Source organism: Carassius gibelio, chromosome A11 (genome assembly GCF_023724105.1).
Source record: "Carassius gibelio isolate Cgi1373 ecotype wild population from Czech Republic chromosome A11, carGib1.2-hapl.c, whole genome shotgun sequence".
Classification (NCBI taxonomy): Eukaryota; Metazoa; Chordata; class Actinopteri; order Cypriniformes; family Cyprinidae; genus Carassius; species Carassius gibelio.
Genome location: NC_068381.1, coordinates 11540161 through 11553585, shown reverse-complemented (window position 1 = coordinate 11553585; position 13425 = coordinate 11540161). Strand labels below are relative to the sequence as shown.

The 13425-nt window shown below is 35.9% G+C and overlaps 1 protein-coding gene across 2 annotated transcripts in view; it reads right to left on the bottom strand.

The window, feature by feature from the left end:
- LOC128022356 (pleckstrin homology domain-containing family A member 6) overlaps positions 1–8849 on the bottom strand; it is an 80449-nt gene extending 71600 nt beyond the window's left edge. For both annotated transcript variants that reach the window (XM_052609817.1, XM_052609816.1), the window contains exon 1: positions 8679–8849. The gene's annotated coding sequence lies outside the window, so the exon portion shown is untranslated. The remainder of the gene's footprint in view (positions 1–8678) is intronic.
- Between the last annotated feature and the right edge of the window lie 4576 nt (positions 8850–13425).

Sequence of the window (13425 nt, the reverse complement as noted above, 5' to 3'; positions counted from 1 at the left end):
AACAAAAGGAGGCGATCACAGCGAGGGGCTTGTGTGGATGTGGAGGAAGGGTAGGCACTGCTATTTAAGTCAATTATGTTTTGCTATTGGTTCTGCCATTTAATGATGACCCCTCCCAACTTTCTTGCCCCACCCTCTTACCAACCGAACACAAAAGGAGAGAGACAGAGAGGACAAAGAAAGGATGCTCCATTCCCATTAATGTGCAATTGTTAGTCATTTCAGTACAAAAAGCTATAATTGTAAAATTGTTATTTTCATGCAATTGCTAATAGGTTTGGATACCTAGCAGTTAGCACACTTCCCTCATCACATGTGTGGCACGAGTCTTTTTACATAATTTTTTCAAAACCATTACCCCCTCTTTTTTTCAGTGATTTCCTGACCTCTAAATACTGTTCCTGTCAACAAAAATACATCTTTATCCAAAAAGACTAGATTGTACAGTGTTGCTATAGCGTGCTCCCGCATCCTGCAACTGACAGACTCTTCCTGTTCACTTCTAAAAGCTCATCCAGCTGCCTGTTGGCATCATTTAATGGAGAGCGCAGATTATCCAGCTCCAGCTCAACTAGAGGAGTACCATAAACCCACATCCCATCATTCTCTGCTGACACAGACTGCCAGTCATATTTCACAGTAAATCGCACCCCCAAGAGGATATTGTGCTGACTGTCTGTTTGGCCAGCACTTCTGCTTTTCAAATGAGCAGCTTTGAGAATTGCTGATCATTTGCAAAGCATGTAAATGAGACACATAGCTGGATAAACCAATATTACAGCTTTCAGATTAAAACAGCATCTTTCTAAACAACTCTGTAGCTGCAATTTCAGTAGACTTAATGAAACTCTTCAAGCCTTTGTCCAGCAAAACATTTTGAGACCAAAACTTTCATCTGTAACATGAAGGTTCTTACCTTGTATACATAAGTTCCGTGATTAACAGGAATCACAGTTGTACCGTGAAATGACTCTGAATATTCGGTAGCCGGGTGCCTGTGGCTAAATTCGTGAAAGTTTTGAATAATCACTGTGGATTACAGCTTTAGATACGTGTTATCTATCAGCATTAGTCCGTGCGCTGAGTCAGCAAGTTATCATTCAGTTCATGTCCTGCAAAACCAAAGATCATAGATCCATCAAAGGTCCGTCGTCTGTAAGGTTTATGTCCTGTTTGTTCCATCTTCCGTGCGATGCACACCTACACACCTGTCTAACAACTTATCTGTGGATTATCAGAGGAGTTCTGGAAAACAGGAATATTTTCTTTCTTTCTTTTGTGTTCTGTGTCTTGAAGCACGCATTAACAGGAGACCACACCTTTACATGCTTCAACTGTCTGACAAATAATGGTGCTATTATATTATTTGACAACCTTGTCAAGCTGTTCAACTGACTTTCACACTTCAGACTTCAAATTAAAAGCCCTGTTGGGATCTTATTTTTTAATACCTTCCTATTATAATAGATACAATTTATTTATATATATTTGTTTTCCTTTTCGTTTTTCTCGTAAAATTAAAGATGTTTACAATTGCATCAGCAAATGAAAACTTGCTTTTTGCATTATGATACATTATGCTAGCTGTCAGTAGTCCATGACGAAAACCAGACTTGTCAGTGGAACATAATAATCGAGTGGACCTCTTTGTTACTTACTGTGAATGAAGAAATAATAATACAATTTAAAATGTATTGTTTTATCCAATTGTTAAGCAAGTTTTGTTCTCCTATTCTTCGGAATTTGTGCCTTTAACGCAGCATTTTAAATGCTAACACCATTCAAAAACTTACTGGGTACTTTCTCCTACAATACACTACTAGTTGAATCCGGTTTTGTCCTTGTGGTGTTTTTTTTTTTTTTTTTTTTAGCAGAGCCTGATGACTCACAGAATGTGTTGAATCTCCCACCTATTCAACAAAAATCCCTCTCTTTATGAAAATGTGGGCTGGCTGGATGAATAAAGAGAAACAACACAGACTTGAGAGAGAAAGGGTGAGAGAAAAAGGAAATCATCTTGACTTACCACAGTCTAAATAACAGATTCAAAGAAAAATGTGGAACATATGACAGACAATGCACATGCACCAACCAGCTGGTCAGGTTTTATAACAATCAGTAGACAGTAGAGAAAGTCCACTCACAAAACTCTGAAGAGTACTAGAGAGGCTAATGCTGCCATTTGAGGTCTTGTCTTGTCGTCCTACTGTAATTCCCTCAGACTTGGTCCTGTGGCGTGATTTGTGTCGATGTAGATCACAGGGATTAGGATTAAATGATATGAAAATGATTGGGGAGGCTTTGTGTTTTATCAGTAAACGGGGCCCAGAAGTATGTTTGACAAAAGACAATCAGTCATCTGTATGCTCCAAATTAAATTTGCATAATGAATCGCGATTATTCTTTTCTTGTTTGCATCCATTTAACTACATGTTCGCCTAGACATTGCAAAGACGTCCTTATCATTTGCTCCTATATGAAATGATGAGGATGCTACAAGGCTAAGAAATTGAAAAGATACGTTTATTTTCAAGTACATCTTAATTGATGCCAAATCTGTTTTCAAGAAGCCCATAAAAAGGTACATGTCACAGCAATGCATCCATAGATATTCAAGTTTTGGCCTCTTTAAGCTTTCTGTCAAGGCTTTGCCGAAACAATTCAGAGGAAGGATTAAACAATGAGATTAAACTCTCTTTCACTTTAATGGCAGCAGGAAATAATACAGTGCCCAAAAAATGGGTCACTCCAACATGACCTGACAAAAGAAATGAAAGATCATTTCAAGTGTGTTTATGTTCACTAAAAATTTACTACAGTTAATAAAACAATATTCTAGACAGACCAGGCCTGGACTGGCAACTTCATTTATAAAGGCATAGTCTTGATCTCACACTCTTTTGGAAATTACCCAACAGACTCAAGCAACAGAAGGTGGTGGAGGGATGATTCAAGCTTCTTACAACATATGACAAGGACCGGCCGAGCCTTAAGTGGACCAGACCACCAATTTACAATCCAGTAAGCGGAGAGAATTACATGATGCTGTACATCTGAGAAGCACAAAAACACAAAACTGATCAGCACGCTCCTCCTACCATTCAACACTAATTACAAATGTGGACCTCTGGGCTAACCTGAAGACCTCGACACCAAAATTACGCTCTCATTTCACATTTAACAAATGAACAAAGCCTGTGATTATGTATAATTAATATATGATTCATGCCTTTACCATGCAAAGATGTTTTCCTTTTATTTCTAGAGTTGTTTGGACACTTCAGTAGCATCTGCAACATGGAATAAATGTTCCAATAAACCACTGGTGCCTTTTGGATAAACAGCTTAAAAATCATTGTAATTTGCTGTTTTGGTGTTTAAGAAACATTTCTTATTATTTCAATATTTTTGCCGCGTGCATACACACACACACACACACACATTACTGTTTTCTCCATGAATAACCTCTTAAGAATATGCTGTTGTCCTTAAAAAGGGTCTGTTCTTTGATCTTTTAAACTTTGAACAAATTTCTGCAGGGAAGATAAGGCTTCAGAGGTTGTTGAGATTCTTCAAAGGTGACCTGATTTTTTTTGTTACTGACCCTCCAAAAGCATGGCTGTACTTGCAAATGTCAGCCTGTCCAATTAAGTCAACATGAATGTTTTGGGGTCACTGCACTTCAGCTGAGAAAGAATATAATGTTCCAGAAGCGTGTGAACAGCATTACCGCAGGCCATCAATGCAGAGACTCTGCAATCATGAGCTGACAGAGTGAGATGTGACTTCTCAGTAAAGTCGAGTTGAATACTTCCATCATAACTCAAGAGACTTCAAAGCTGATAACAGACTTCCAGCTAATTATGTAAACACACTCTCACAAGTGTTCAAACACATTATAAATGTAGACATTTCACACAATTGCCAGTGCATTTGGGGTGCATACTATGGTGTGTCATCACCTAGCTTGGAATCAAGACTAAAAAGCATTTTAATTAGACCTAAGGGAGAAGACAGAGAGCGTCTTGGAGTCTGGTTTAGTCCCACAATGCTCAACCAATCTACAGAGTAAAGAGGATCTGTAATGCCATTGAAATCCTAATGGGTCTATATCCTCTGTGCCTGATAAAACTGTCTGCAGGGCTTACACTTGCATTTAATAGATCGCTTGCTGAGTGGCAGAATGGACCTGGGATCCTTTAGAGATTAGCATTACATTAGCGTTGATTTATACTGTAACATTAGGCCTAATTATCTGAGTATTTCCATCTCTTTTCCTCATATGACTCATTCCCTGGTAAAGCTGTAAATGTAATACCTGTGGGTTTAAGTTTATCACATTAAAGCTGAACTGTAGAGGTTTAACTAAACATTATGGGATTTTATGTAAAGATATGAATGTAACTATGTAGCAATAGAAGTTACAGGAAGGACTAGATGTGACTGTAACTTAATTTGTTGTCAAAATCGTATTATTATTAATGGTTCTGTGCTGTGTGGGTGTTGAAAAATAACACAATGAAATTCATCGTTTCATTGCAGTGGCATATAAAAGCTTTTGTGATGTCAGAAATACATTTGATAAACAAAAGTGTCATTTGTTCCATTGCACGCCTGTTTTCATTACAATTAATGCTTGTCGCAAAGCTCATGCTGTGTCTGTAAATGCTCACGCATTCACAATTCACTACAGAAAATAGTGTCATTTTACTAAAGAGCAAGCTAAGTGTGACAGGACAGAAAAACACATAAATACAATGTATTCTTGAACATATGTATGTTCCGAAATAATATAATATAATATAATAATTCTCTTGATTTTGATAATATTTTTGATAATTTCATATTTCCATTATATTAGAATGATTTATGTAGGATCATGTGACAATGAAGACTGAAGTACTAGCTGCTGAAAATTCAGCTTTGCCATCACAGGAATAAATCATATATATATATATATATATATATATATATATATATATATATATATATATATATATATATATATAAAATATTTAAAAATGTTACTGTTTTTTTTTTTTTTAAATAAGCACAGACTAGGTGAGCATAAGAGACTTACTCCTTACATTACAGTTTACTCAAAAGTCTTTGAATGGAAGTGTAATATTAAAATGTATACTATGGGGCGGTTGAATGCTATATTCTTTCATACTGCATCATATACGATTGTTCATATCACCACTATATGTAATAATTATCAATATAATATAAATATAAGGTTTGTTTTTTCTCCAAAACTATAAATATTATAGTATTGCTATTTTAAATTTGATATAATTTTTATTTATTTTCAGTTTTCCTTTTAATTCTTAAAAGCTTAATACCTTTAACTTATTTTTATTTCAATTCGAGTCATTTAAACTAGTTTTATTTCAGTAAATTTTGTTTTATCATTATTTATTTATTTATTCAGTTACTTTACTGTAGACTACTTAGACTACTTTTGTTTTTATTCTACACTTTGAAGTTTTTCAGCTTTATTTTAATTACCTTAAAGCATTAGAAGTTTTAGAATCAGAACGCATACAGTTATACTGCAGGGAATTAAATTGTTCATACACTACAACAAAAGATCTGTCACCATATATTGTGGATGATATGGAAATTAGGATATTTTAGATCTGTTTTCAGCTCTGTAAAGACCTGAATGGGTTGATAAGATCTGCCAGGTGCTTGGTTGAAGACTGACATGCATATTTATCTGTGTTTTCAGAGTCAGTTGAGTTTAATTCCAGCTGAATAGTTCAATTATTCCAGTTGAATAGCTTGTCACAGCAGGTGAACGCCATGCAGGGCACTTGGGTTATCACTGTATACTACCATACTTCTGTGGACCTCAGGCTGTCAGTCAATCTGCTTCACATGAGCAAAACAACTGACTGATTGGTCAAGGTTGGTCAGGTGATTAGCCAAAACATCCAGGCAGGTGAAACAACCACTGCACGATCCATAAAGGGATTGACACCCTTGGACCTTGCCAGTCACTTCCTATTGGTGTGGAGTAGACAGCAACAGGAGTTAAAAGGGTTAAGATCCAGTTGAGTGCGATCTGTAGCGGCTTTGGCACAGCTTTTGGCAGGCCACGTGGTCCCCTGTGCTAAACGGACCAGAGACAGAGGCAATCTGTCTTGTGCCACCATGCTCAGATGTCCACTGTGATAATAAAATATGCATTAGTACTTATTTCTATGCAAGAATAATCTTATAAATGGGTTGGTGTCAGAATCCAGCGTAAACAGGTTCTGTGTGCATTGAAATAAAATCATTGCGCCTTAGGGAAAATGCACCTGATCCCCAACCATCTCCATCTGTCATGTTTCACTCTTTCACCTCACGTCTCCCACTTACTCAAACGCCACCCTCTCTTCCCATATCTTCTATTGTCCTTCATATCTCAGCAAATGGATACAGCTGTCCCTGAAACATTTATTTGGACCTTTAAGCTACTTAAAGATTAATTGCATTTAATTTGTATTTAATATTTATTATATATACAAATGATATTTAATTTAAATGAATATATGCAATTAACTTTCTGAATATTGTATCAAAATATTTTTTCAAACCTAACAAACCTATTTTTGCTTGAAATGTGATTGTTTTTAATATGTAGTATTATTTATATACTACTACATATTTATTAATATTTAGACTTTTTTTATTGACCTTTTTAATAGTTTTAATAATATTGTTATGCACTTTTGTCATTTTTATTTGTTTTTATTATTATTTAGTTTTGGTACTTCAACTTCAGCTTATTTTATTCCAGTATACTATTATTTTCTTCATAAATGTCAGCTGGATCCATGTTATTTATTATTTATATACTTTGATAGTACTTATTAATATTTTGCTTAGAATAATTATATTATTCTTTCATTTTCATATTTTCAGTTTTAACTTTAATAATAATTTAAGTTTCGATATGATTTTGTCATTTTTAATAGTTTTTGTATATAATTATTTTTATTTCAGTTTTAGTTTCAGTAATTTTAGTACTTAAACTATTTTTTTTTATTTGCTTAAGTATTTAAAATATATATTAGCACTGTGGCTAAGTGTGGCTTAAGTGTTCAACCACCCTTTGGGCATACTGTATATTTAATGAGTTGCCTTTTGAGTGAGGGAACCCTCCTAATAAAGGTGACGATTGAGCAGATTAACACTTTAATGCCAGGCTCTCTCCAGCACAGCACCTCTCCTACCTACACTGTCTGGCTCACAGTAATCTACTCTGAAGGACAATGATGGAGGCTATTTAGCTAAGTGCTGTGCATTTTCCCATGCCTAATTAAATACACTATAGCATGTGCTAAAATATAGCACCACCTCCATAAACACTGAAGCAACATGAATGCACTCAAGCCTTCAGTAACTGCTAGATGATTCCAAAAAATAAATAGGATCTATGCCATATTGGGTTCTCCAGCATCCTGATCTAGAAGTACCGCATTCCATACTCAGTATTCACTCTGGGCGCTCATAGTATCAGCACTGCATTAGAGAGTGAAGCTGATGCATACAAGAGACTGAGACGCGCACACATTTCCCTCCTGTTTTGACAGCACAGGCTTCACACAAACCACCACCAATGTTACCAGCCATCAGAACAGATCATACATGCTCCAGCCAATGAGAAACAGAGACAAAAGTGCATTTCCTTTGCACAAACCAATCACATGGCAGATAAACAGAACAGAGAGAGAGAGTGGCAACACAAACAGATACACTAGGACAGAGAGCTAGTGTGCTTCCAGAACAGATGCGTCTTTTTTAGGGGCAAAGCACCGCATTCATCTCTTTTCCGCACAAACACACATACACACACTCTCTCCCTCATGAAAGCACATTACAAATCCATTTAAATGCCATTTAATAAAAAAAAATAATAAATAAATATAATAATAAAACCCCTCCAATTATTTGGATTCAGATGGTTTTAAGTACCAAACACAGCTTTACATTCGATTAGTGCTTCATTTGAAAATCTTTCCTTTAGAGATGAGCAACGTTTATCCGAATCAAGAACGCACACCCCCACTGGGAGAAATCCATTACACAAGCAGACACTAAAGAGGATGCCGGTTGAAGTCAATTGAGTTTAACCTCTCAATCTAAATGTGGTTCATCCAAATAGCTCTGACTTGGCAAAGCTTGTTCTCGCTCAGATTTGCTGGGATACTCTGCATGCTGGAAGACACTTGATTGGAACAAACCCAACACTGACAAGAGCAAAAGAAAGAGATGGACAGAGGCAAAAGAGAACGAAAGACAGACAGGTGGCGGCACGCTGGGGGGGACAAACAGGCTTGAAGCCCATCTGGTGGAACCTCAGCATCTGTAATCATGGACAACACCCCAAAAATGTGCCCGATGTGTGAGGACAAACCTCAGGACAAAAAATGTTGGACTGGATGTTCCAGTCTATAAAATATTCCACGGCTATAAAATATTCACTTAAAAGCTTATCATATCAATTAATCATAAGTGTGTGAACATACAAAAAAACAACAACAAAAGGCAAACAATTGATATACCCCCTGCCCCCCCCCCCCAAAAAAAAATCTTAATAAAAATAAAAGACATATAAATAAACAATATGTCTTTACATATACATAAACAAATAAAATCCCACATACACAAATATCATCACTTACCACTGCTATAAGTTGTTTGGATATCCTTGATATGTCCACAAAATAAAATGTAAATATAATTATAATATTAAAAATACAAAATAATGTATCAGAAAAAAAAAATCAATAATCGTCCCTTTATACGCAAGGCTTCTGATAACAGCAACAAGACTAACTGGTGTAGGCAGTCACGGCAAGATGCTACAATAACAGCATCCCCTTTTCAGGAAAGGATGGATAAAGGAGGGAGTGACAAGCGTACTGGACGAATGGAGGCAGGGGGGAGGAGGGACACTATGGAGCATGCTCACTGAAAATCCCTGGGTATTTGAGCGTCACATGACCTGCTCTGAGCTGTCAATCATTGCTGGCTGGAAAAGGAAAGGAGGGAAGGGGGCATAAGAGAGAGAGAGAGAGAGAGAGAGAGAGAGAGAGAGAGATGGATGGGGGACCATTATGTTGACAGGTACAGTGAGGAACAGACCGGTGGGTGGCGTTATCATAGCTGCTGTTTTTTTCTTCTTCTGTTTAATTAAAAAAGGGGGAGAAATTAAACTGTAATCTCTCACAGCCCACCCTATAGGCAAGTAGCCCACCAATGACAAGCGTGTTTCCGGATTAGAGTCATGGATTAACCCTTTGTAAACTGAGCTACATGTGCGCGTACACACACACACACATAATATACTTTCATTATTATCAATCACATGACAAATGTTATTGCAAGCATGCCAAAAACTTACATTTGATCATTTTTTAAAAGATTTTTTAGAAAAAGATCAGACTCTTTGATTTTTCTGTTAAACCAACATGAACCATCTGTAACAATATTAAAGCAATAGTAAATTGTAATTCCAAACCCATATGACTCGCTTTGGCTGAACACAAAACACACTTTAATGTTTAAAAAAAAACAAACAAAAAAAAAACAATAAAGATGACAAAGTGCAAAGGTAGTTCATGCGACTCATGCACCATATTCAATTCTTGTGAGGGCACAAAATCACTTTGAATGTTGAACAATTAAACTCATTCAGTATAGAAAGTTTGAGTAGCCTATATTGAAAAGATTTATATTCTAATTAATTCAAGGAATACAGCAACTCAAATCCAAAATAGTGACACATCAACATTGTGAAAACTCACAATTCATGCTTAATGAAAATCACGAGACACAAAAGAGCCAATGACTGATGTTGCCATTTTAGATTTAAGCAGTTAACAGTGGTTTAATATGATGTTACAAAATAACCTAACGTTACATATTATAAATGAGGTAAAACACTTTCAGCTACTTTCTTTATTTTCCTTTTTCCTCTGCATCGCGAGTGAAAGATAATCTCTCTCTGAGAAAATGTTTAGAAGTGCACAGCACATAAAGATCCCTATAAATCAATATGATGTTATGAAATACATATATAAATTAGATAAAACACATAAGGCACATAAATAAAATAATATGATGTTACAAAGCACAATTTGTGAATACGATTAAACACTTCATTTTAGTCCTTATATGCTCTCCATCGCTACTCAAAAAACTGTAAATTGTACAGTTAAGGTCAATTCAGTTAGGGTCATCATTCTTATTAATTATAATAACAGTAGCTACATGGAACCCACAACAATTTCTAAACAATATATATATATGTTTTTAGTTCATAGATAATAACAAGTGAGATTTCAATTCTTTATACAGTACATCTATCCATGCATCAGCTCACATAAGTTTGTTCCTTGAGCACAGTAAGCTAAGAGTCAGTGGCAGGTGATGGTGATCATATTTCAGCCGCTGAATCTGCAGCTGGATTTAATCTAGTGTAATACCTCACATTCCATAAACTTGCAACTGTAGCAGAGACACTAGAGAGAGTAGCGCCTATAAATATAATTTAAAAAAATGGTATACAGAGCCCTCTAGTGACGAACTGTGTACGGTGTTTTCAATGCATACATCTTTTTGAGACGCACCCTCTAGTTCCTAACGACATAATATACACAGCGCCCTCTACTGACTGTTAAAGAAATCAAAAGCGAAAATAACATTTCTCATCTCTCTGCCTGATATTCATTCAAAATAAGGTAGGTAGGTCAAATACGATATACTGCAACAGCAGGAAGACTAGTAGGATGATTTTCTGAATATAACCAGTGACAGTATAAAGCAAAGAGCTAGAAGTGTTCATTCAACATTTTCAATTGGTCTACGTTTTATAACCGTTTTATTTAAAATGTTTGATTAGGTGAAGGGTTATGAGAGAAATATTCTTCATAACTTGCTTTCTGTATTTTATCCTTTTGTAAATTGTTTATGCCATAGATAGAGAGATGTGGCTGTAAATGGGTAGTTGACAAGGTTTTTTTTTTTTTTTGTAAAAGACCATTTTTGAAGAAGAAATACATATATTTACTGTATGTAGCATGAAGTCTGATGTTTGAGAAAATATAAGGGGTCACTAACTTTGTCAATTCTTTCACTTTTTTTAAAACATTTTTACTCTACTGTAAATTTGTCCTATGGTGTGACATAGCAAAAAATAAGAAAAAGAAAAAACCCTTGAGAGACTCATCTTCATTGTTAGACACTTATTTTCATAGTGTTATTTATTTAATATGAAATTATGAACAACATTTTTATTTTTCCATGTGACTTGATGGACATTTTCAAAACAAACTTTGACAACGAGACAAACTTTGCTGTCATCCGTTCAAAACTGCTGAACAATTTTTTGAGTGATGATTTTATCTCCCCTACTGCAATACTCCGCAGTTTTTTGTTTTTTTTTAAAGATATTTCGAGATAAAACAAGTCTGTGGTTTTCTTATGTGTGTCACACCATCGGACATTATGTCACACTAAAGGAAAAAAATGTAAAGAAGGTATTATATGAAAGTATTTCTATTTAACTTTGAACATGTTAAAGGAGAAGGAAAGTTTAAATTTAATACAAACAATATGTTTTTTTAATCAATAAATTCACTCATTAAGTTAATCCATATGTTCATGAAACTCTTCTAGAGCATGTACAGCACAGCTAATAAATATGATTGATATTCAATATTCATTAAGATGTGAATGAATTTCTTACAGTACATGTGTTTTTTTATTTTAAGGCATCATTTCTATTATATTTACTCTCTGCAATGGTCTCAAGCCCTTCTGCAAGGATCCCTGTTAATCAGTCCCATTTAAAAAACACACACACACACACACATATATATATATATATATATATATATATAATCTGAAATACATATACATAGATCAGATTTTTTTGTGTGTGTGTTCCTGTAGCTCAACTGGTAGAGCACTATGCTAGCAAGCAAGCAAGCCCAAGGTTGGGGGTTCGATTCCCCGGGAACACATGATATGTAAAAATTGATAGCCTGAATGCACTGTAAGTTGCTTTGGATAAAAGTGTCTGCTAAATGCATAAATTTAATTTAATTTATATAAACACCTTTTGCTTTAATTACAGCCTTTAGTCTGTTGGGATATGGCTCTACTAACTTTGCACATCTAGACTTTGTAATATTTGCCCACTCTACTGTGCAGGACTGCTCAAGTTCAGTTCAATTTGATGGTGATTGTTTGTGTACTACAGCCTTCAAGTGATTCCACAGATTTTCAATGGGGTTTAAGTCTGGGCTCTGATTAGGCCATGCAAGGACATTCACCTTTTTCTCCTTCAACCACTGCGTGTTCAGTTTTGCTGTGTGCTTTGAGTCATTGTCATGATGGAAGGTAAACCTTCTTCCCATTGACAACTCTCTGGCAGACGGCAACAGATTTACAAGATCTCCAGTTCCTGCAGAGAAACACCCTCACAACAGGATATCACCACCTCCATGCTTTACTCTAGGAATGCTGTTATTTAAATGGTGATATACATTGGATTTCCTCCAGACATATAGTTTGGTGTTGAGGCCAAATAATAACATTTCAGTCTTATCTTCAAGGTGTATTTTGGCAAAGCTCATTCTGACTTCTTGTGGCCTTTCTTGAGGAGTGGCTTTTTTCTTGCAACCCTCCCATATGAGCCACATTTGTGGAGAATTTGTGATATTGTCGTCACATGCACACAATGACCATGACTGTTTGTCATGCTTCAGAGTTGTTGTCGGCCTCTTGGTCCCCGCTCTGACCAGTTTCCTCCTGGCTCTTTCATCCAGTTTGAGTTTCGTCCTGACAGTGGCAGCTCCAGACAATTTTGATGGGGGAGGCAATGAGGGGTCCTGGTCATTCAAGGGGGATCTCATGAAAACCAACAAAAAATACAGTGTGCACGGCTAATAACTGCATATTAATGCATCGAAAATACATTTTGGTCCAAAAATAGCAAAAACTATGACTTTATTCAGCATTGTCTTCTCTTCAGTGTCTGTTGTGTGAGATTTCAAAACACTGAAGTGTAGTGATATCCGGTTCACGAACGAATCATTCGATGTTACCGGATCTTCTTGAACCAGTTCACCAAATCGAACTGAATTGTTTGAAATGGTTTGAGTCTCCAATAAGCATTAATCGCCAAATGACTTAAGCGGTTCACTTTTTTAACATGGCTGACACTCCCTCTGAACAGGGCCGTGCAGAGACCTTTGGAGGGGCAGGTGCTCAAAGTATAGAAGTGGCACATGGAACAAGGCTTTAAATGGCGCTGCTCAAAATATCAATACAGCAATATATTGTGATGCATTCCTTGCTGATTCGCGTATCGATATGGATGATTATGCATGGATACAGCAGCAAATGCTTTGATGCTGTTTT